The 26,420-nt window shown below is 30.3% G+C and overlaps 1 protein-coding gene and 1 pseudogene across 6 annotated transcripts in view; one reads left to right on the top strand and one right to left on the bottom strand.

Moving 5' to 3' along the window:
* Window positions 1–26,420, bottom strand: part of LOC145261228 (uncharacterized) — a 447,422-nt gene that overhangs the window by 165,713 nt on the left and 255,289 nt on the right. The window lies entirely within an intron of this gene.
* LOC145261444 (5S ribosomal RNA) lies at window positions 20,315–20,431 on the top strand (annotated as a pseudogene).

The following is a 26,420-nucleotide window of genomic DNA, read 5'->3' as shown; positions in this document are numbered from 1 at the left end:
CATTAGAGAATGACGGATTAGAAGCATGGCCTTAAATCAGAGTGGGTGGAGTGGAGGATGCGCACTTTCCGAAAGTGTAGCTCACAAAAGGGAGGTTATAAGGATTTATAAGAAAACATTCGTTCAACAAGAAATTAATAGAAAAATTTAAATTAGGAAACAAGAGAAATAAAAGCACAAAAAGCAACGGAATTGTTGACTTTTGCGGCTTCAGAAATGCAAGAAACCCACAAGGCATACAATTAAACTATAAACAAATGGCTACTGAATAAAGAAAACATATATCGAAATATATATGGGTCTCTGGGGTTGTTTGGTATACCGTTCAACGACACACGTGTAAGACGTGCCATGTAGCAAATAAAATGATATGTGTTATGAATATACTTGTAGTATTTGAATTGTTTAAAAATGATATATATGCTCTGAAAGTGCAATCCATTTTTATTGAGCTTAGATAGATCTGGCACTTTAAAAATAAAATCTTTACTGTATGTAAGGTGTATATATATATATATATATATATATATATATATATACACACATGAAAAGTATATATATACATAATGTATGTGTGTTTATATATATATATAATGTATGTGTGTTTTTATATATATATAATGTATGTGTGTTTTTATATATATATATAATGTATGTGTGTTTATATATATATAATGTATGTGTGTTTATATATATATATAATCAATGTGTGTTTATATATATAATGAATGTGTGTTTATATATGTGTATATATATTATGTATGTGTGTTTCTATATATATGAGTTATGTATGTGTGTTTTTATATATATTATGTGTGTTTTTATATATATTTATTATGTATGTGTGTTTATATATATATTATGTATGTGTTTATATATATATATATATTATGTATGTTTGTTTATATATATATTATGTATTTTGTTTATATATATATATATTATGTATGTTTGTTTATATATATATATATTATGTATGTGTGTTTATATATATATATATTATGTATTTTGTTTATATATATATATTATGTATGTTTGTTTATATATATATATTATGTATGTGTGTTTATATATATATAATGTATGTGTGTTTATATATATATATTGTATGTGTGTTTATATATATTATGTATTTATATATATATGTATGTGTGTTTATATATATATATATTAGTATGTGTTTATATATATATTATGTATGCGTGTTTATATATATATATATTATGTATGTGTGTATATATATATTATGTATGTGGGTTTTTTATATATATATATATATTGTGTGTTTATATATATATTATGTATGTGTGTTTTTATATATATATATATATTGTGTGTTTATATATATATTATGTATGTGTGTTTATATATATATATATATATATATATATTGTGTGTTTATATATATATTATGTATGTGTGTTTTTATATATATATATATATATTGTGTGTTTATATATATATTATGTATGTGTGTTTATATATATATATATATATATATATATATTGTGTGTTCATATATATATTATGTATGTGTGTTTATATATATATATATATATTATGTATGTGTGTTTATATATATATATATATGTGTGTGTTTATTTATATGTATGTGTATATATATATATATATATGTATGTGTGTTTATATATATATATATATATATATATATATATATATATATATATATATATATATATATATATATTAGTAAAGTCAGTCTTTATTTTTTCTATTTAATCGACAGTTGTTTTGCCAACAAAATCAATATTTGATTCTGGTGAGTAAATTTATTTTTATGGGTCGTTTTTAAAAATCATTCATTTTTTTTTCTGAAGAAAATAATACTTTTTGTTTCAATCGAATGGAAGTAACTATGTAATTAATTTCTGTTTTATAAGACCAGTTGACCTAAGACACTGAATACTCCAGCCTACCCATTAGTTATCCTTCTCCTAAAATAGTTGCCTACTAAACATTGTGAATCCTGTCTACCCTATTACTTTTCTTTTTCATAGACCAGTTGAGCGACACTTAAATGGGAACTTAAACTCAGCATGCCAAGCTCCAAGTTCACGATAGTAACCATAACACTAACTTCATATCCAATCATCTCATTGCAAATCTTGAATGCTTTTGTAGGGGGAGGGGGAGAAAACGTAAAAATTATATAAACTCATGAAAGAAGATTATATATATATAAATAAAATAAATATATATATAAATAAATAAATTTATAAATATAAATAAATATATATATAAATATAAATATATATATATATATAAATATATATATAAATATATATATAAATAAATATATATATATAACTATAAATATATATATATATATATAAATAAATAAATATATATATATATAACTATAAATAAATAAATAAATATATATATATATATATATATATATATATATATATATATATATATAGAGAGAGAGAGAGAGAGAGAGAGAGAGAGAGAAAGAGATTGCTTTCAGAGCAACAAGTCGTGTTTTAGTTAAACAGGAGGCGCAGAGAGGATTGTTGAATATCTCACCTGCCAAATAAAAAAAAAAACACTGCTCGTTAAAATCTTGTAAGGGGCAGTTAACAGTAGAGAACGTTGCGGAACTTTGTGAATCAGTACTGCCACACTGATGACGAGTCGGAGAGAACCCACCATTGCCTTTTTATGATATTTACAGTAGAGTAAGTAACAATTACTCTATTGGGGCGGGGGGGGGGGATGCTCTGTCTGGTATTTACTAAACTGTCCATGTTACTGTTACTGTTTGGTAGAGAGTGGCGGAAAAGGGAAGGGTATATTGGCTCGCTAGCATGGTTTTGTGCTGCTGTTGCCAGAGGAGGAAGCGGAAGGGATTTCATTTGTGCATGGTTGACAATAATGAGAGAGAGAGAGAGAGAGAGAGAGAGAGAGAGAGAGAGAGAGAGAGAGAGAGAGAGAGAGAGAGAGACAGGTGGATGTTGTAATATTAGCAGTTGTGTGATGATGTTTCAAATAAAATATATACGTAATAGTAAAAACGAAAAGGGAGAAGAGATAAGTAGGAGGAGGATAGACGAATCGCATGAAAGGTTGATGTAGAATAGGAAGAAGAATAAAAAGATGCAGGATAGGAAAGTAGGGGGATGGAGGATAGTAGATAAGGATAGAGGATAAAAGACGATGGAGGGCAGAACAGTATGGTGGGTCGGGCCTATAAGAGGTGGGGTGGATGCTAGAAGTGGTTGTGGGGGTGTAGGCTAGAAGAAAACGTGGGTTGGAGGTTAGAAAGAAGATGAGGGTGGAGGATAAAAAGAAGATGAGGGTGGAGGATAAAAAGGTGATGAGGGTGGAGGATAAAAAGAAGATGAGGTTGGAGGATAAAAAGAAGATGAGGGTGGAGGATGTGAAGACAACTAGGGTGGAGGATGTGAAGACAACTAGGGTGGAGGATGTGAAGAAAACTAGGGTGGAGGATGTGAAGAAAACTAGGGTGGAGGATGTGAAGAAAACTAGGGTGGAGGATGTGAAGAAAACTAGGGTGGAGGATGTGAAGAAAACTAGGGTGGAGGATGTGAAGAAAACTAGGGTGGAGGCTAGAAGAGGACGAGAGTGGAGGTTAGAAGTGGAGGAGAGTGGGGATTAAAAGTGGAATAAGGTAGAGGTTAGAAGTGGAGGGTGGAGGTTAGAAGTAAAGGAGGGTAGGGATTAAAACTGAAATAGGGTAGAGTTTAGAAGTGGGGAAAGGTGGGGTTAGAACTTGAGGATGAGTTATATAATGCCTTTTATTGAAAGCTCATGATTAAAAAAAAATGGCATTGCTAGATCTCCACAAGGCTAAAAGCACCCTTCTCGTGTTTACAAATAACCATACCGGACATTAAGCTCGACTTTGCATCACATCCAGCCCTCATGGGTAAAGAGGAAGAATATGGAGAATAGAAGAGAAGGGTAGATAAATTGAATGACAAGAGAGGAGAAAGAGAAATTGTAGATAATTTAACAAAAAATTCTAAAAAGGTGTGTATCTTCCATCTACGCAGTTATCAATGAAAATGCTATTTTAAACTTGATCAAGACGGATCTGTAGACGGACAGAACGCAGTTAAGAAATGCTTGGATAAACTTAAAAGATATGTGGTAGGACACAAAATATAAAAACATTTTCAAAAAAATATATAGAATAAAGAAGGGGGAAAATAACAATTTCCTGAATTTAATAGAGTGAGAGAGAGAGATAAATGGTTTTTTTTTTTTTTTGGTTTTTTTTAATATGAGAAATTCCATTAAGTAAATATTTTCATCTTTATAAAACATTTTCAGAATTGTTTTCGCAGAAATCACGAAGAAAAGAAACAAAGTATGAGTGAAAATTAGTCATTTTATTTACCTGAGTGTGTGTGTTTAAGATATACAGGTATCTCTAACTGTGGGAGGAGGTTAAATATTTAAGAATCAAACGAAAATGAAGGATTCCAATTCAGAATAAAAGAGAAAAAAGAAGACAAGTGGTTGAGCGATGGGAAGGAGGAGAGACAAGGTGGGAGAGAGAGAAGGAGGAGAGATAAGTTGGGAAAGAGGGCACTAGGTAAATTAGAGGGCAGGAGGAAAGACTACGACTAAGAGTCAGAGACATTAAAATAGAGATGAGAAGAGCTGGTATTACAAAAGAAAGAGGAAAAGATGATAATACAAAAGGAAGAGGTGATGAGAGTAGAATAATGAGGTAATGAGAAAAAAAGGATGAGAAAGCGGTGGTAGAAGCGGTAAAGCATTAGATGAGACAAAAAAAAGATGAGAAAAAAGGAAAATACGAAAATCAGGAAGTGGAGAAAATTAGCAGTAAGAATGCAGCACGAAGATGTAGAAATGCTAAAGAAAACAAATGGGGAAGTAATCACCGAATACATAAAGAATGATGGTGGGATGAGAACGAGGAGAGAGAGAGAGAATGTCAGTGAAAAAGGAAACTTAATTGATTTATTCTGCCTTACCTCTCCAATCTCATATGAAAGCCACTAATATAAACTTGGAATATATATATACATGGATACACAAACACACATATATACACATACATACATATCAGGATACACACACATATATACATATATATCCATACATATACTGTCTTACCAAGAACATTGACTACAAATATATATGCATATATACAACCATATATATATATATATATGTATATACACACATATACAAATATATACATATATCTATATACAAATATACACATATACAAATAGATACATATACACATATATACATATCCACATATATATACATATACACAACTATATATATACATATATACAGCTATATATATATACACACATATATACAAATATATATATATATACCAATAAATATATACACATATATATATTAATAAATATATACATACATATATACAAACATATATATACACAAATATATATATATACATATATATACATATATACATATATACAAATATACATATATACAAATATATATATATACATATATACAAATATATATACATACACATATATACATACACATACAAATATGCATACATATATATACATACACATATACATACACATGCATATATATATACATAAACATATACATACACATGCATATATATATAGATACATATATGCATATACATACATACACATATGCATATATATATATATATACATACACATATGCATATATATACATACATACAAATATGCTTATGTATATATATATACCTACACATATGCATATATATACATATACATATATATACATATACAGGCACACATACACAGATTCATATATATACACGCATAAATACACATATATATACATACACATATGCATATATATATACATACATACACATATGCATGTATACATACATATGCGTGTATACATACATATCCGTGTATATATACATATGCGTGTATATATACATATATATATATATATATACACCCACACACATATATATACATACACACAGATACGCATATGTATACATACACACATATATGTATACACACACACATATGCATATATATATATACACACATGCATATATACACATATGCATATATATATACATACACATGCATATATATACATACATATACATATGCATATATATATATACATATATATATATACATACACATATGCATATATATATATACATACACATACACATATATATATACATACACATACACATATGCATATATATATACATACACATACGCATATATATACATACACATATATATATACATACACATACGCATATATATACATACACATATGCATATATATACATACACATATGCATATATATATACATACACATATGCATATATATACATACACATATGCATATATATACATACACATATGCATATATATATACATACACATATGCATATATATATATACATACACATATTCATATATATATACACATATGCATATATATATATACATACACATATGCATATATATATACACATATGCATATATATATATACATACACATATGCATATATATATATACATACACATATGCATATATATATACACACACATATGAATATATATACATACACATATGCATATATATATACACACATATGCATATATATATACACACATATGCATATATATATATACAAACATATGCATATATATATGTATGCATATATATATGCATATATATATACATACACACATATATATACATACATATATATATATCTACATACACATATGCCTATATATACATACACATACGCATATATACATACACATACGCATATATATACATACACATATGCATATATATACATACACATATGCATATATATACATACACATATGCGTATATATATACATACACATATGCGTATATATATACATACACATATGCAAATATACATACATGCACATACACATATATATCTATAAATACACATATGCATATATATATACATACAAATATGCATATATACATACATGTACATATGCACATATATATACATGCACATATGCATATATATTGATACATACACATATGCATATATATACATACACATATGCATATATATACATACACATATGCATATAAATTCATATATGCATATATATACACATACATATGCATATATATATAAATACAGATATGCATATATATACACATACATATGCATATATATATATAAATACAGATATGCATATATATACATACATATATGTATATATGTACACACATATGCATATATATACACATACATGCATGTATATATACATACATATATATACACACATATATATATATATACACATGCACATATATATACAAATATATGCATATATACACACGCATATATATAGATACACATATATGCATGTATACACATACACATATATATATACACATACACATATATATATATACAAATACACATATATATACACATATATGCGTATATCCATGCACATATATGCATATATATATATATATATATATATACATACACATATATATATACATACACACACATATATATATATATATACATACAAATATGCATATATATGCATACACACACATATATATACACATACACATATGCATATATATACATACACACACATATATATACACATACACATATGTATATATCCATATATATATATATACACATACATGCATAGATATATATACATATGTATACATATATATACATGCATATATATATACACATACATGCATAGATATATATACATATATATACATATATATACACATATACACACATATATATACATATATGCATATATATACACATATATGCATATATATACACATATATATACATATATGCATATATATACACATATATGCATATATATACACATATATATACATATATGCATATATATACACATATATATACATATATGCATATATATACACATATATATACATATATGCATATATATACACATATATCCATATATATACACATATATCCATATATATACACATATATATACACATATGCATATATACACACATGCATGCATATATACACACATACAGGCATATATATATATACATATATGCATATATATTTATACATACACATATATGCATATATATATATCCACATATATGCATATATATTTATACATACACATATATGCATATATATATCCACATATATGCATATATATATCCACATATATGCATATATATATCCACATATATGCATATATATATATCCACATATATGCATATATATATATATATATATCCACATATATGCATATATATATATCCACATATATGCATATATATATATATATATATATCCACATATATGCATATATATATATCCACATATATGCATATATATATATATATATATATATATATATCCACATATCCACATATATGCATATATATATATATCCACATATATGCATATATATATATATCCACATATATGCATATATATATATATATCCAAATATATGCATATATATATCCACATATATGCATATATATATCCACATATATATATATATATATATATATATATATATATATATATATATATATCCACATATATATATATATATCCACATATATATATATATATATATATATCCACATATATATATATATATATATATATCCACATATATATATATATATATATCCACATATATATATATATATATCCATATATATATATATATATATATATATATATATATATATCCACATATATATATATATATCCACATATATATATATATATCCACATATATATATATATATCCATATATATATATATATCCACATATATATATCCACATATATATATATATCCACATATATATATCCACATATATATATATATATATCCACATATATATATATATCCACATATATATATATATCCACATATATATATATATATCCACATATATATATATCCACATATATATATATATCCACATATATATATATATCCACATAGATATATATATCCACATATATATATATATATATCCACATATATATATATATATCCACATATATATATATATATCCACATATATATATATATCCACATATATATATATATATATATATCCACATATATATATATATATCCACATATATATATATATCCACATATATATATATATCCACATATATATATATATCCACACATATATATATATATATATATCCACATATATATATATATATCCACATATATATATATATATCCACACATATATATATATATCCACACATATATATATATATATATATATATATCCACATATATATATATATATAATTCCCAAATGGTCACCCATTTGATACTAACCAGCCTCAACGTTACTTAACTCCGGTGATCTGACAAGAACCGGTGTGCCAGCGCGATTATGCCGTACACACACACACACACACACACGCAATAAACCTACATACACAGAATGACATAAAGCATTTCATACAAAACAGATATTGCTTACAATAATATACCTCAGCACTATTATCAAGGAAGAAATCTTTGCAGAAGAGGAAATACAAAATAGGAAATAAAACAGAACTATGTGAGAGTGTGTACGGAACACTGAGAGCGGCTGTGATCATAAACAAAAAAAAACTTCACACAACAATATATTAAATATATAATAGAAAAAGTGTTGTACACGAACAAAATTCTAATCAAATTGGAGGAAACTTAAAAAAATACAAATGTAAAAGATTTTAAAAGAAAAAGTTTTTTTTGTTTTTTTTTTAAGAAAAAAAAATCAAAGATGTCTGTCAACTTGAGTAACGGAATGGTTTTCTTTCCTTCAATTGCTTTTTGATTTGTTTCACGCCATCTTTTACTTCATTCCCTACCCCTCCCCTTCACAGCCCGAAGCAGCATCATATTTTTTGACAAGGGAGAACGGTAACAGAGGAATGGAAGAATAAAAGCGGCGACGACGAGTTCCCTGATTGTCGAAAAATGAAAATGTCAGAATAAACTATCATAAAAATTCATGGCACAAAATGGTTTCCTTCCTGGCGTGTTTGTCAGCTTCAATCGCACCGAAGAAGTCAAAGACACACACAGAGGCACACACGGATCGGACAGATTTCAGATACATATTAATAAAAAGATCCCCACAGATGCACATATGTTCCGATCTAGTCGGAAGATGCGTCCATCAAACCTGCGTATGTAATGACTAAAACAATAATTTGTACATTAAACATGACACGCAAACAAAAATGCTATTTCAAACTAAAGCATAAGGCAACAAAACGCTATTTTGAACTTAACAATGACAAAGGATAATTCTATTTCAAATCAAAACATAACAGAGTAACGAAAAGACAGAAGTGTAGCAACCAACGAAAATTATACTTCAGACTTAACTGGGAGTAAGGTGTAATATCTGTTTTTATGTTGCATTTCATTTTTCTCTCCTCAGTAGAGTAAGGATCCTTCTAGGCTGGGGAAAGTTTTGTAGAAAGAGATGCTTGGAAGAATCTAAATAATGTTCGGCTATTCAGCTTGTGTGTTCAGTTAACAAAATTTATATTTCAAACTGAAGTGTGACAGACACAACCTCGAATACAGATACGTGAATGCAGAACCAGCTGAGACACAAAAGATATTCTTAAGATGTGTCTATTCAACCTGTGCGTCCAGCAATGAAATGCTGTGTCAAACTTTAGTGTAACAAACCGATGAAAATGCTATTTCAAACGTGACCGACCGGCCGATCGATTGACAAAGATGAATCTAAAACGAACTACGCGTGACAGATCAACGGAGCTTCTCGCGGAGATAAACGTGTGAAAAAAAAAAAAAAAAAAAAAAACTGAAAACACACACACACCCAACAGATTACAGATAAGCTAATGGCAAAATCTGCCCAGATAGAGATGCACAAAAAAAAACTAAAACAACAATAACAAAATAGATACTAAAAAGAAAGCTTTTAAATCAAAAACACTCAGCGTTAGATTCTTAAATCAATGTTTCTCCACTGACACGTGCAGAAATAATGTGTATGTATTTTATATCGCAAGACATTTAAATATCCCCAAGCACAAAATGAAAGATGAAGTGCAGGGAAAGGGGGAGATACTTGCTTAGAATATGCCATGCTTATTATGCAGATGTAAGATAGAAAATATTATCTGCCATGCATTATATATATATATATATATATATATATATATATATATATATATATATATATATATATATATATATATATATATCTTTTATGTTCCCTTTACCTAAAAAGCAAGTATTTATTCAATGCAATCTTCTTGGCGTGATTGAAGGCTTTATCTTAAATGTTCACTCTCGTCAAAGAACGAGATAAAACGAAACAATTACTCACGTGAGAGATGTCAGGATAAAAGAAAAGAAAAAATGTCGCGAGAAATGACAAAATCATAATTATAAATCTATTATATTAATATTGTTGAACCTTTCTACGTCATTCTGTAAACTGTGAATAACGTTTTTTTTTGTTTTGTTTTTTTTTAATTTTCTTCTTATTTTTTTCTATCTGGTGATAGGATACCTTACTGGATTCCAGACATTCACCCACTATCTCAGACATCCCAACCGAGAGATCTTTTTTAAGATTCTAATCGCCCATTTAAGTGGAATTGTTTGAATCTCTCTTGCACTCCGGCATATTTTTACAGGTATTTTTAAATACTTTTTCATGAGTCCAGTTGCTCCTATAATAACTGGAATGATGGAAATCTGCCTAAGATTCCAGTTTCTTTTCATGTCGTGCATAAGATCTTTGTATTTAGTTATCTTTTTTCATCTCAGCTGCGTTTAACCATTGAGGACATTAACTTCTAAGGCTGCTTCTTTCCCTTGTCTCATGTCAGGTTTAACAGCCTCGTTTTCTAGGTACGTAGATGTAGGAATGTCAATCATAGTCGTTGGTGCATGACTTATTTCCAACTGTTCTTCCTGGTATATGTTCCCAGGACTTGCTGCTGCGTTCGAATCCTACAAATTCCCAAATGGAGATACTTACACACATAACATGTATAATTGCGTGTATGGATGAAAATGAAGATGGCTTAAAAAACATGGGAGCTAATTCAATTGTCTTTGTCAACTTTTAAAAAATGAAAATTATTTACAAAATATACGTGCAGTTAAGATTATATCACGATGAAAGGATCGGGTGCATTGCTAAAATCCAGCAGAATGCTGCTGATAAAAAATGGAGTCTATCTAATTTACATTTGATGCAGAATAGAAAAAGGTATTCCTCGCGTAAAATATTTCCGACAGGAATAATTCTATTAAAAAAATAAATAAATAAAAATTAAATAAAGCGAATTGCGTTTTTTTTTTTAAATTTATTTTTTTATTAGTATTTTATTTATTTATTTATTTATTTATTTTAACAACTAACGTTAAAAGATTGGATACACTAATGAAATCCAGTGGAATACTAAAAAATAAAAAAAGGACTAGAGAATCTGACTGTTACTTAAAACTCCAATTCAAGTTACCAGTTGCTTCTGGTGTGAAACCTTTTTTTTTTCTTTACTACTACTACTATTATTATTATTATTATTAGTAGTAGTAGTAGTAGTAGTAGTAGTAGTAGTAGTAGTATGATGATGATGATGATGATGAGGAAGATAAATCTAAGAAATTAAATTGACAGGCACAAAAATGAAAATACATTTTTTGTTAAATAAAAACAAAAACAATACTTAAAAGAGTAATAAAAGTGTCAAGGATTAACGCCACTATTTTCCCATTAAATAAACAAAAATATCACTGCTAAAACAAATAAAAGATTTTAATTTTAAAAATATTTTAATCCATAAGGAAGGAATGGGAAAAGGCAGAGGTGAATGAATAAAAGGAGATCAAATTTGGGGAGAAATTATGACGTTAGGGAAATATGTGTCAGAAAGCCCTCAAGTAAAGAAGAAAGTGTATGTATGGACCGTGATGTCTTTCAAATGTTTAGGTCTGCTAGCACCGGATTCCATTTTTGATTGCTTTGCACAGACCAAAGTAAGGTAGACACCTAAAAATTGATTAAATCAAAGTGGGGGGAGACGCCTAAAAATGGCATGGATCAAAGTGGGAGAGACACCTAAAAACGGCACAGACCAAAGTGAGGTAGACACCTAAAAATTGATTAAATCAAAGTGGGGGGAGACGCCTAAAAATGGCATGGATCAAAGTGGGAGAGACACCTAAAAACGGCACAGACCAAAGTGAGAGAGACACCTAAAAATGGTACAATATTGTTGAAAAAGACCAGAGAGCAGTACATCGGCAGAAACTTAAATAACAATAAATACAATAGTCCAAAAAGAAAACAAGTGAAAAATGCATGGGTCCCCCTGAGTGCACAGTGAACGAGGCATAAAAAATAACTAAGTTCAGCATTGAGCCCCCCCCCCCACATTTAGCCCCAAAAGTCACAAGGGGACGTTAAAATGAAGAAACGGTGCAGTTTTTGGCCATAACATATATAAATTTGAGTTTAACACCATACAAAAAAAAAAAAAAAAAATGACGAAGTCCCTTATTTGCCAACCCCCCATTTAACCCCAAAAGTCTCCAAGGCCTCAATATATTAAAATTTGAGTTCAGCACCAAAATAAACATACACAGAAAATTTTGCACAAATATGTTAAAACAGTCCCAAAAATGGAGTGTTTTTATTAGCTCTAAAAGAGACCCGGGGGCACACCCAAGAGTTATCGAAAAGTATAGACAAACAAAATTATATAGAAATCAGTTAGTTACAACTTTTCAGAAAGTTTTAGAAAAATCCAAAGCATTAATTTTTTAAATAAGCACAAAAGTGTCAATTTTAGCCATTTTAACCCGAAAGGCACCCCTGGGGGGGGGGGGGGGCTACCAGAGTTTCCAGGAAAATCCGTTCTGTTACTTTTATTCATATCATGTTTAATGTTTGTGCAAAATTTAAAAAATTCCAAAGCGTATTTATTGAGAAAAGTGCGGACAGACGAACGGACAATGATGAATTTACAGGTCTACCCTCCTTTTGTCGGGGGATAAAAAAAAAAAAATGAACAACTTATAAGATATAGAGAAAAGAAACGCGAGCTAAGAAAGCAGAAATCATTTTTCATTAAGATTAACTCAGTGTCTACAGTTTAAAGTTGCCTTTGCTCTGCTGAAAAATAAAAATGGCGGCTTAAAGATGGAGTCTGTAATCCATGGGTGCGTATATATATATATATATATATATATATATATATATATATATATATATATATATATATATATATATATATATATAAGGGAAAAATCCAAAAGAACTGATTGATTTAGAAAACTATTTACTCTTGACATTAAAGAAGTAAAGGCAAAGTGCTTGCGAATATTGAAACTGACATCCATTTAGAAAAAAAAAAAAAAAAATGCTGCCCTCCCTTTGCCGCAACCCTTGCGCCCGACCCTAGGCTTGCATATATTTGTAGGCAAGAGACCAACTGACACACAATGACTGATATTATTTGCCATTTTGACCTTTGAAAAAGAATAAAATAATAATATAAAGTCTGCTTCTTTCCCTTCAACGGAAGCCATAGATAATTATCTGCAAGCAATTCTAGGCCAAAAACAGGCATGAAATACGCCCGGGTTGATCAAAAAGGAAATATAAGGAAGAAGGAAGGAAGAAAAGGAAGAATGAAATAAGAAAGAAAGATAAGAAAGAAAGAAAAAAAGAGAAAAGATAGATAAGGAGAAGTGGAAAAAATCGAAAGAAATATGTTTTTAAACTGAAATTAAGAAAAAAGAGGAAAAAACAGAACAAAAAGGTATAGAAGGTATAGATAAATGGAGGAAAGAAAGAATAAGAGAAGAAAAGGTAAATAGGAAAAAAAAATGTATGAAAAAGAAAAAAGAAAGGAAACAAAAAATGAGAGAGAGAGAGAGAGAGAGTTAGTTTAAACTGCTCCCCTTACACACTATTCAGAGATTATATATCAAAATTGCAATGGTTATAATACAGCAGAATTGTGATTTGTTAGAAGTAACCTTTTCAGAGGGGGGGGGGGAAGAAGAAACAAATAGCAAGAAAAAGCAGGAGAAAGCCTGAGCAAAAGAGACGGAGAGAGTGAGTGGAAGAGAAATAGAGCGAAAAAAGACAAGTGTGTGTGTGTGTATATATATATATATATATATATATATATATATATATATATATATATTTATTTATCTTCCATCAGACTATCCATTAATGTGTAATCACCTTTTTCTTCACCATATTCCCTCTGCTTCACTTTTTTTGTTTTCAAGTAAGATCTTTGACTTACTTGTTGCTTCATCAAATACTTTTGCATGCAAAATCCGATCCCGCATTTTGCTAATTCCTACCCTCTGATGAGAAGGAAAGTATTTCTTCTAAACTCCGCGGATTAAGGACTATCCACTTATCTAGTGTTTCTTTTCAGATTAAATATGTTTTTAACTTATTTCAAAGTGTTTTTTAACATGTTTTATTAACTGTTTGCTCGTATTATAAGCTCTATTTCCTATTTGGTTTTATCGAGCTTTTACATCGGGCTGAGATAATTTTATAAATATTAATTCTTTAATATTTATAATATACTTTAATTTTATCATTTTGGTAAATTTAATTGTAATTTCTATTTTATTATATATATATATATATATATATATATATATATATATATATATATAGAGAGAGAGAGAGAGAGAGAGAGAGAGAGAGAGAGCGAGAGATAGATAGAAAGATCGAGGGGGTGCAGAAGCGTACGTAATTGGAAGCAAAGGTCAGAAATGGATTGTTGAAGAGTCAATCAGATGAAAAATAAGCACAAGATTAACTTGGCCGAACAAATATTTGATAAATTCTATCCAGAAGAATTGTCCATCTCCGAAGATGAAGAAGAAGAACCACGCTGATCTCTTTCCATCTCCAAACAACAATTTCCGGTTTGTTAACATGTCTGCCATTTTCTTTTTTACACAGACAATTCCAAACGGTATTATTAGACGGGAAGAAGACTTTAGTGTGGCCAACTGTAGACAAAGTCGCAAAAGGATATGAATTAGTCTCAAATGCTGATAAAGAAACTAAATCAAACGAATGGATAATGATCGATATCTGTGCTACGATGGGGAAAACATCGCTGGTCGGACTAAGAAGGTCAATTGATTGGAGCTCTCTATTTGCGAAAACACATTCAGTTCAAATAATCGGATGGTATGGGTAGATTTAGTCAGTCGGTTTCGTATCTAAACCAGCTTCTCGGTCATTTTAAGGGACGAGGATAAGAGATTTTATTAACAAGATCTTCCAAACCTTTATATATATATATATATATATATATATATATATATATATATATATATATATATATACTTCTCCACGAAAGCAAAATATGACAAAAGATCGTGTTTAATGGGGAGGAAAAGTCAGCACCCCCCCCAAAAAAAAACGGCGCACTCCAGCAGTTGCAAAAATTTTAATTGCCTTAGTATAGAAGAGTTTCCCCTACATTGACTAAGGACAAATTAACTTAAGTGTAGTATCAGAACAGATACTACACTTGAATTTTAGCCGAAAGGTCAGATTATATATATATATATATATATATATATATATATATATATATATATATATACATACACACACACAAACCGTACTTATCTAGTGTTGTTTGGGGCCATCTTAGTTTTTGATTTGTATTTATTTGCACATTTTTAAACTCGAGGTAGACAACTTCTATAATATTCTACAATTTGAAGTGAGTTATCCCTTTAATGTTTTTGTTTTTGTTAATATTTTTACGTTATTATTTTTTCAACAATTTTCATATTAATAGTCGTCTGGGGCAGACTAAATAATTTTTAAAAATAAATTGTAGTTAAGTATGTTTTTATAATGTGAATAATATGGTCCAACAATAAAAAAAAAATGAAGATTGACTGATAAGAAGTTTGATTTCTTTCAAACTCAAATGTTATCTTGTTTTGCCATTGAAAATCCGACAAGATAACTTTATATGTTAAATATACATACGTGCTTGTTTGTGTGAACAAAAGGATTTTAATCAGAGCACAAATGAACCATACTACTTGACTTTAAAATATAATTCAAGCAAAAACGGACATTTTAATTCAAAAGCACTCACGATATAGTAAACAAAATGTAAGCCATTTTGACACATTACACAAAAAGAAATGTTCGGCTACTTTTGACTAAAAATATTAATTCCTTCACCCTCAACTGGGCATTGTTCTACTAGGAGGGGGTCGCTTTTTTTGCCAATATTTTCGAAAGTCACACCCCCTTTTCGAGTTCCAGTTTGGCGATAGACGCAACAGCAAAGACGTCACGTTTTTTTTCACGTCCTTTTCCTCCTTCGCGGTACAGAAGCCTGCCTACTATCACTTTTTTTTGGGGGGGGGGTCAACACACAACCCCAAATACCCGGCAACGTCGGGCACACAGTCTAGTTAAACATAAACGTTATTTTTTTATTTTATTTTTATCATTTTTGTGGCCAAAAATAAGCGAATTCTTACCTTTAAGGTTCGCTTGATGAATCAACATATCATAGTTTCATAATTGGAAATCGTTTCATTGGAACAGTAAGATTATCGCGATTCGGGATCTTTTATTTATTCCTGATATTAATAGTATTATGCGTAGGCAAAGACGGCGAGTTTGAGGAAAAGGTTGTTGCCAGTTTGACAAAGGTGTATTTTGACAGGTGCCCTATTTGGCCATAAACAAAACCTACAGGATCGGTAATGGTGGCGGGGCACGGAATCAACTGTTGCTGTTCGACAGGCTTCCAAATGTCACAACAAATCGAAGCATTTTGCACCAATGGATTTGAGGTGATTTGTAATTTTGTTTGACATTTTTTGGTATGCATCTTAATCCCAATGTTTTTGTCTAATCGCAGAAATAGAAGAGAAGGTCATCAAGTTTACTTAGTAAAAATGAAAAGTCGGCACCTTGACGATTATATCAATTGGGTTAAAGACGACATTCCAGAACATTAAAATACACACATTAAAACCTTAATCCAAAAACAAAAGAAAGAAAAAAATAGAAAATGAATCCTTATTGATTAGTGCCTAAATTATTTTTCTTAAAATTACTGCTAAAAATATTTTGCAAATATTTTTTAGTTCAATAACTAATGATGGAACGATTATAATATTTTTCCAGATTCTGATTCAATTACCGATTCTGTTTAAATCTCCGATTCCAATACAATCACCGATTCTTTTCTAAATTTCCGATTCCAATACAATCACCGATTCTTTTCTAAATTTCCGATTCCAATACAATCACCGATTCTATTCTAAATTTCCAATACAATCACCGATTCTATTCTTAATTTCCGATTCCAATACAATCACCGATTCTATTCTAAATTTCCGATTCCAATACGATCACTGATTCTATTCTAAATTTCCGATTCCAATACAATCACCGATTCTATTCTAAATTTCCGATTCCAATACAATCACTGATTCTATTCTAAATTTTATAGATTTTCATACGTATACCGAGACATCGGTGTTGTCGGTACACATTAGACAGTAGGTGTAATATTTGAAGGACACTACAGGAAGGAAAATTTAAGTGCTAAATATTTGTCCAAAGACTTGGAACAATATTGCGAAACAGAACTATTTGGTGCATTAAAATCCAAAAAATCATCATCATCGTTAATAATAATAATAATAATAATTCCTTTTTTGAAACTAATATGCCCATTGGTTAAACTTACAACTGATATCGTACATATATAGGCAGTATATATATATATATATATATATATATATATATATATATATATATATATATATATATATATATAAAGTGCTGCGTCTATTGAGTAAAGTTGAATTAATTTGAAATAGGATGTTCTTGCTTTATCGTTTGTGCGAGAAATGGGCCTAGCTTTTTGTATTTATTCATTCCGACTATAGTTATCCTTTAAAAATAGTCAATTATCCGTCTGATCGTTAAAAAACCGCGCTTAGGTTTTAATTAGTTAAACAAAAAATGATAATTAAAAATCCAAAATGGAAAGGCTTAAACTAACCAATTATTTAATTTTAACGAATTGTTAAAAAGAACATGGCCGCGATTGGTAAAAGAAAAGATAAAATAAACCATAATGCTATGTAAAAATAAAAAGTAAATTAAGAATGCTGTAATAGGACAAAAAGTAACATTTCAGATCAAGAATCATTTGGATTAATTCCAAGGGAAATAGAACAGAATCAGGGTGGGAGTGGGGTTCATTGGGTAGATTAAATGTACCCAGTGAGGAACAAACTCACTAGACAGTAATAATAATATAGCTGCTTAAGTATAAACCTCAAAAAGCATGACGTTTATCTACGCTTAGCGCGATACCTTCATTCCTTTCATTATATATTTTAATTAAGAAAATCGCTAGTTCACTTCCACTTTCTTCAAGGGGGTCCTTGGATAGTGTGGGTGTCACGTGAGGTAGGAGGGGTCCAAGAGAACAACGAGTGGAAGAATGCGTTTGTGGTTAATACCGTCATCATTAGGCGTCCGGTAGACTAACAATTACACCTGGGGATATGTTGGCGTGAGGTGGGAGAGGAAAAGAAAATAGCACAAACACAATTGAAATCACTCCACCTCGCGTCGAGCGGTAAGTTGTCTTTTGTAACCACCCCCTTCTACACACACTTATACACTGCTCGTCAACCAGTCTATCTCCCCAACCTCTCACGTTGTTTTTTCTTTTCTTTTTTTACTTTTGGAGAGATAAAAAGAAAAAGGAACGAAACTCCGCTGTGACCCGTCGCACGTCTCAGGTGTTTGTCTCGGAACGTCCGTGTTGGCAGGTGGGGGTTGTGTAGAACCCGACGCCCACTAGACAACCACTATCTTCCACCCTCTTCCGTTTCACGGGCCAGACAACAAAAATACTCATCACATGGTCACATTTCAGAAGCGTCTTCAAATAGTAGTTTTAGAGTCTCGTTACACGGGCAGTAATTAAGCGAACATGAAATCATGGGCTTCTCAATCATTCACAACCTAAAAAGCTAAACATATTGGCCATGGGGGGAGGGAGTGAGATAAGAATTAGGGAAAAAGGAAAAACATAATAATAATAAGTCACCCCACACACCAAAAATGTAGTGTAGATATAAATTGGGGTTACACCAAATAATCGAGGAGGATCAAGGAGGATAAGTACGGCACAATCACGTTGACACACCGGTTCTCGTCAGATCACCGAAGTTAAGCAACGTTGAGCCTGGCCAGTACCAGATGGGTGACCATTTGGGAAGGCTAGGCGTTGTATGTACCTTCTGGGAAGGTTGGGCGTCGGGCCAGCACCCTCACCTTATAAAAAAAACTCCTCGCTACAAAAACATCTACAAAAAGTTGTAGATGGCCTATGCCCCTCCAGGGGCTCAAGGGCTATGGATGGATGGATCAAGGAGGATGGAAAGACCAAGGAGAGAAAGCACTAACAAGATGACTAACTGGGTGAGTGTGAAGAAGACTGGGATCTTGTGGAGACTTATTGCCACTCAAATTCTAGTGAAGACCAATAGTCGCTGCCAACAAGAAATCGGCTGTGAACGGCTGTTGCAATGACGCAGGTTGATTTGCAAGGGTTATCGAGAGAGATGAAGAGTACTGGGACTCTGGGAAGACCTGTTGTCACTCAGACTTCAGGGAATACAATAAGTTCTTCTTAAATAGAAATCTTTGATGATGGCCCGTGTAAAAACTCCTAGTGGGTTAAGCAACAACAATGATGATGACGATGATGATGAAAAAAGAGAGAAGAGGGTAACAAGAAGAACGAGCGGGTGTTATATAATAAAAAGCGTGGTTGAAGAACAAGCTGGAGGGAAACAGAGGGAAGGAGGACAAGGAGGAGTATAATAGGAAGAAACGAAAGAAGAAAGATTAATAGAAAAACAAGTGCGAGGAATGGAAGAAACAAATGAAAATAAGGAAAAAGGACAAAGAAGATCATAGAAGAAAAATGAAGAGGGAAAGAAACGGAGAAAATTGAAAACGGAGGACAAAGTGAGGAAGAGAGGGGTGGTCAAGAAGAAAGAAACGCCTCCTATGCGTATTTATATTTGTGTAGTACGCATAGATTTGGTTTCTTTTATATGCCAAGTGCTATAATTATGGGCATCAATTGTAACGGCCATTTTGTGCCGTTAACAATGGAAGATAATTTTTGCTTGCAAACCAGTTTGACACGAAAAAGAAAACCCATGCGACCTAACAAACGAAAAACGCGTGCATATGTGAGAGTGAATGAGAGAGGGGGGGAGGGTGTGTTTTGACAGCAATATATACTTAGGGTAGTATCATTATAAACCCCGAACCACTTCAATATACAATATTTACTTATTTATTTTATGGAACTCGCTACAGACAAGCCATGAAGTCACTGGGTGTAAGGAGTTATAAAATACTTCAATGTACAAAAATAAAAAAAGTCAACGATAAGTGTTATATGGATTGATTTCAACAGAAAAACAGCAATTATTTCTCGTTTGTTTGAAACATCGCTCATGAAATGTGAGGACTAAAGAAAAAAATAAGGGTAAGCGAGAGTTACGAAACTACTGAAAGTGAATCCAAGGTCTACTTTCTATTGTCGACGAAGCTGCAATGTTTTGAGATTCGATGAGTAGAGGGACAGATGAGCATTTTTAACGGCCATAAGCGAAGTTGTTTTTTGTCTAGTTTTTAATTTGATTCTTATGTTAATTATAATTTTGAGCTATGATTTGAACTAATTTATTATCTAGGGGAAAGGGTTTATATATATATATATATATATATATATATATATATATATATATATATATATATATATATATATATATATTTAGAATGTGAAATGATAAATTCTACAGTCAACAACGCTGCCACTCACACGAGTCATGCAAGGCAGCAATATATACTTTTTATTTGTGTTACATAAGCACTTATATGTCGCCACATATTCATGAGCATGTTTCAGTTAGCCAATTACAAGTAACTACAAAACTCTTCAGACGATATTGCTTAGACAAAAGTAGAGTCCGTAACCTTAAGCACTCTTGTATTAACCGCGTTAAAACTTCATTAGTTGCTTCACCAATATCTGAAAAATATTAGCTTAGAATTATATATATATATATATATATATATATATATATATATATATATATATATATATATGTCAGTGAAGACACAAAGCTGTATACACGTACATAGTATATATTGAGCAGTCTAACGCTGTGTTAGAAACTATAGACCGTGTTGAGTATGCAGTAACACACAAATAAGAACTTAGTCAACTTGAATAGGCTTAAAGAGATATCAACGGACATAGAAATAACGGCGTAAAACGTTTAAATATAATCAGTTATGCAATCTCTTATATCAAGAAAAGTTGCATTTCTGTCTGTATGTTTTGCTAAAACTAAAAAACCACGAAAGATACTGACAAACGTTACATATTACAACTGGATATTAAAAAAAAACAAAAAAAAACTAATAAATGTTCTAAAAATAACACTGAAACTAAATTAAAAAAAAGGTCGGCTGCTAATAGTTACTTTCGTTTTTTTGTTTTTTTTCTAGTATTTTGTACCATTTGGGGTTCAGAGATAAATGGGGAGCGTGTATGTTCAGAAAGTGACATAATGGTGATTATCTAGAGTGGGTGATAGAAAGAAAGTAAATTTGAAAAGAAAACATTCTATAACTTTTAGTTTCTCATTGATGCTACCGGACAATGCCAAGCACCCCTGCTAGACATAGCTGAGAAAGATGACACTAGGCGACTTTTGCTAATATATATATATATATATATATATATATATATATGTACATATACATATATATATATACACACACATATATACATATATATATATACACATACATACATATATACAGGCACACAGATATAGGCAAATTTGATTTTCTACAATAAGTAATAAATACATGTCAGAAGTTGGCGTCTGCTTATAAATCCTCCCCCATGATTGAATATTTACAACAACGATTTATCACCCAGCTTTTGGCATGAAACCATAAACGTTGTTCTGACGATGTTACGAACACGACAAAGAATCAAATCTGCGAGGAATCGAAAACGTGTATAACAGACGTACGGCATGGCATGCTCGCTATTCCCAAGATATTGGAGAAAGGAAAGGAACGGAGGAATATCCACAGAGTAACAACGCTGTAAATACCGACGTAATGATAAAAGAAAACCCCTTCTTCATCCAATATAGATCTGCAATTTTAAAGTATGTCCCACCGGAAGCGTCATAAATTTTGATATAGATTTAAAAAATACCAATAGATGCTGCTTTATGTTTTTTCTATTTTCCCTCCGCTGCGTTAGCAGAGAGTGTGGCTAGTATTTCTATCAGAGGATGACGAGTTCTACCTCTTTATGTATTAGTCATAAATGATATTTACATTGAGCTTAACATTTTACTGCATTACCGATCATCGGAAATTTACCTATGTTTAAAGTCTGGTGTTAATCGAAAAGTATTTACACACGTGGAATTCGACATCACGTGTATAAATACTGTGTACTTCTTCCGGTTCATACTCGATTTTTGAAGTGAAAGATGAGTCAGGTCAGTCGTTGATGCCGCGAAACTGCAGTAAAATATGAAGTCAAACAATATTATTGATATCGCTTTATATGATAAGATATCGAAGACTTTGTACAAGATTTGTCATCTTGATTCGGTTCCCCTCCTCCTTCTCTTCTATTCAGTTATTGTAAAAATTATATTTCTGTAATAAATCTCATAGGGAGTTACTTTCTAATCACATGTATGTATATCATACCAATAAAATAAACATTTTTGTAATTTTGCATTTAAGTATAGATATTAATAACACAATGTTCATTTAAATCGCTCGATAATGCAATTACACACACATTATATATATATATATATATATATATATATATATATATATATATATATAAGCTGTGTGTGTGTGTGAGTGTGTGTGTGTGTGTGTATGGTCGGTCACGAATAGGCTCCCATATGGTTGCCTATTTTAAAAAACTGATTACATATAATGATAGAAGATGTATCGAGACACAGAAATGGATATGTTTGATCTAGAAGAACGGTGGTTCATTAAAATTGCGGGGTCCACAAAGTATGGAAATAAAAAATTATAAATAAATAAAAACGTTTACAATGGTTTTCGATATAGATGTACATGATAATACTTTTATAAGTATGTTTTAACTTAAATAGGGATGGTACAATAAAATTGTGGGGTCTGCGTCCGCGGCTAGCCTCCATAGAATGGAAATAGGCACAAACTTTAATAAAGACTTTTCATATCTACCTGCGTAAGTATATTTTGATAATTATGTTTCAGTTTGAAGAAATATGGTATAATAAAATTATGGGGTGTTTGTTCGCACCTGACCTTCATAGAATGGAAACATGTCACAAAGTTTAACAAGGTTTTTTTTAATATAGATCCACAGAATATTGTGATAAGTGTTTCAGTGTGAACAGGTATGGTATAATAAATTATGAGGTTTATCTATTTAATTTTTAACTTTCATCAGATTTTGCTTTAGTTTTGATACCCCCAAATTCAACCCAAATTTACAACCCTTCCTTTTCATAACCTATGATACTTTCATAAACCAGAGTCCATTTTCTGTAAGCTGTTTTTGAACCCAGTCAACGACGGGTACTTTTGCTAGTATATATATATATATATATATATATATATATATATATAAGAGCAAATAGTTAATAAAACATGTTAAAAAACACTTTGAAAAAGAGTTAAAAACATATTTAATCTGAAAAGGAAACACACACACACACACACACACACACACACACATATATATATATATATATATATATATATATATATATATATATATATATATATATATATATATATATATATCCGCTTATCTCAGCTTTGTTTCCAGTCTTTCTGAACCTCCACTTGCCATTGGTATTTAATAACGCTGACTGGAGAGAGATGTGATTGGAGATTGTGCAACACTTGCCACAAAAATTACATCGACAGACACTCATTCAGTGGGTATCCATATTCTGTCAAGACTGAAGGAAGCTACTATATAATGACACTGAATAAGACCGAAGGATCGGTCGAAAATTATGTGCTTCTGAAAGAAACGTTTTCGTTTTTTTTGACATTTTGTATTCCTACACGTCAACAAATCGAAAAAAATTCAGAAAAGATATAAACATTTATATATTTTTCGCATTGATTTATATATATATATATATATATATATATATATCATCCACATACAGTACTATTTCGCTGTTTCACAGCTCATCAGTGCAGCTAGACAAGCAACTACCTCAATATATATATATATATATATATATATATATATATATATATATATATATATATATATTAGAATATACCACTTAACTACGAACAGCTACGCATTTTTATACTCATTGAAAGAAGTTTCAGCTTGATAAACTAAACGTGTACAAAATTGTTTTGACCCTTTACTGATATTTTTATATATTGTTCACTGCAGTATTTTTATTTCATCATTCTTATATCAGTAAAGGTCTGAAACAATTGTACGCATATATAGTTAATAAAGCTGAAGATTTGGAGATTAATATGAAAATGCGTGTCTGTTCCTAGTGAAGCGACATGTTATGAAAGTGTGTGTATGCGTGTGTGTGTGTGTGTGTGTGCGCGCGCACGCGCATGCGAGTATGAGTAATGGCGATGGACTGAATACGGTGAAATTTAATACAAAACAGAATGAAACATGATGGTTTGTTCTCTACGCAAATAGCCATTTTTCTGAATTCATTCCAATTTTGAAAGGCAACAAAGAAATGTCCAACTCAAACGAGAGAAAATAAAAAAACAAGACTAATGTTAGAAAGAATCACCAAAAATAGCAAACAAAAAATACTTTTCTTCATCTCTCAATAAAAAGAAAACGTATACGTAAACGGTATATTTTTATCTTTCAATTATAATGGAGTTAATATTTGCTTGTTTACTAGTTGGTATGTATGTATGTATGTATGTATGTATGTATGTATGTATGTATGTATGTATGTATGCAACTGGTTTCTACAAATGTCTTAACAAAGGCGGTGTTTTTCTTCCTTTCTTTGAGAGAGAGAGAGAGAGAGAGAGAGAGAGAGAGAGAGAGAGATTATATACAAAAGTTTTTACTGGCGTGCGCGCACACACGCACGTATATAATTATTATTTCACGTATTCATAGAAACTTTTCCAGCAGATAT

The sequence above is a fragment of the Euprymna scolopes genome, chromosome 37, assembly GCF_053919585.1.
Source record: "Euprymna scolopes isolate OS-2025 chromosome 37, ASM5391958v1, whole genome shotgun sequence".
In the NCBI taxonomy this organism is placed as follows: domain Eukaryota; kingdom Metazoa; phylum Mollusca; class Cephalopoda; order Sepiida; family Sepiolidae; genus Euprymna; species Euprymna scolopes.
This window is presented reverse-complemented; position numbering and strand designations above follow the sequence as displayed.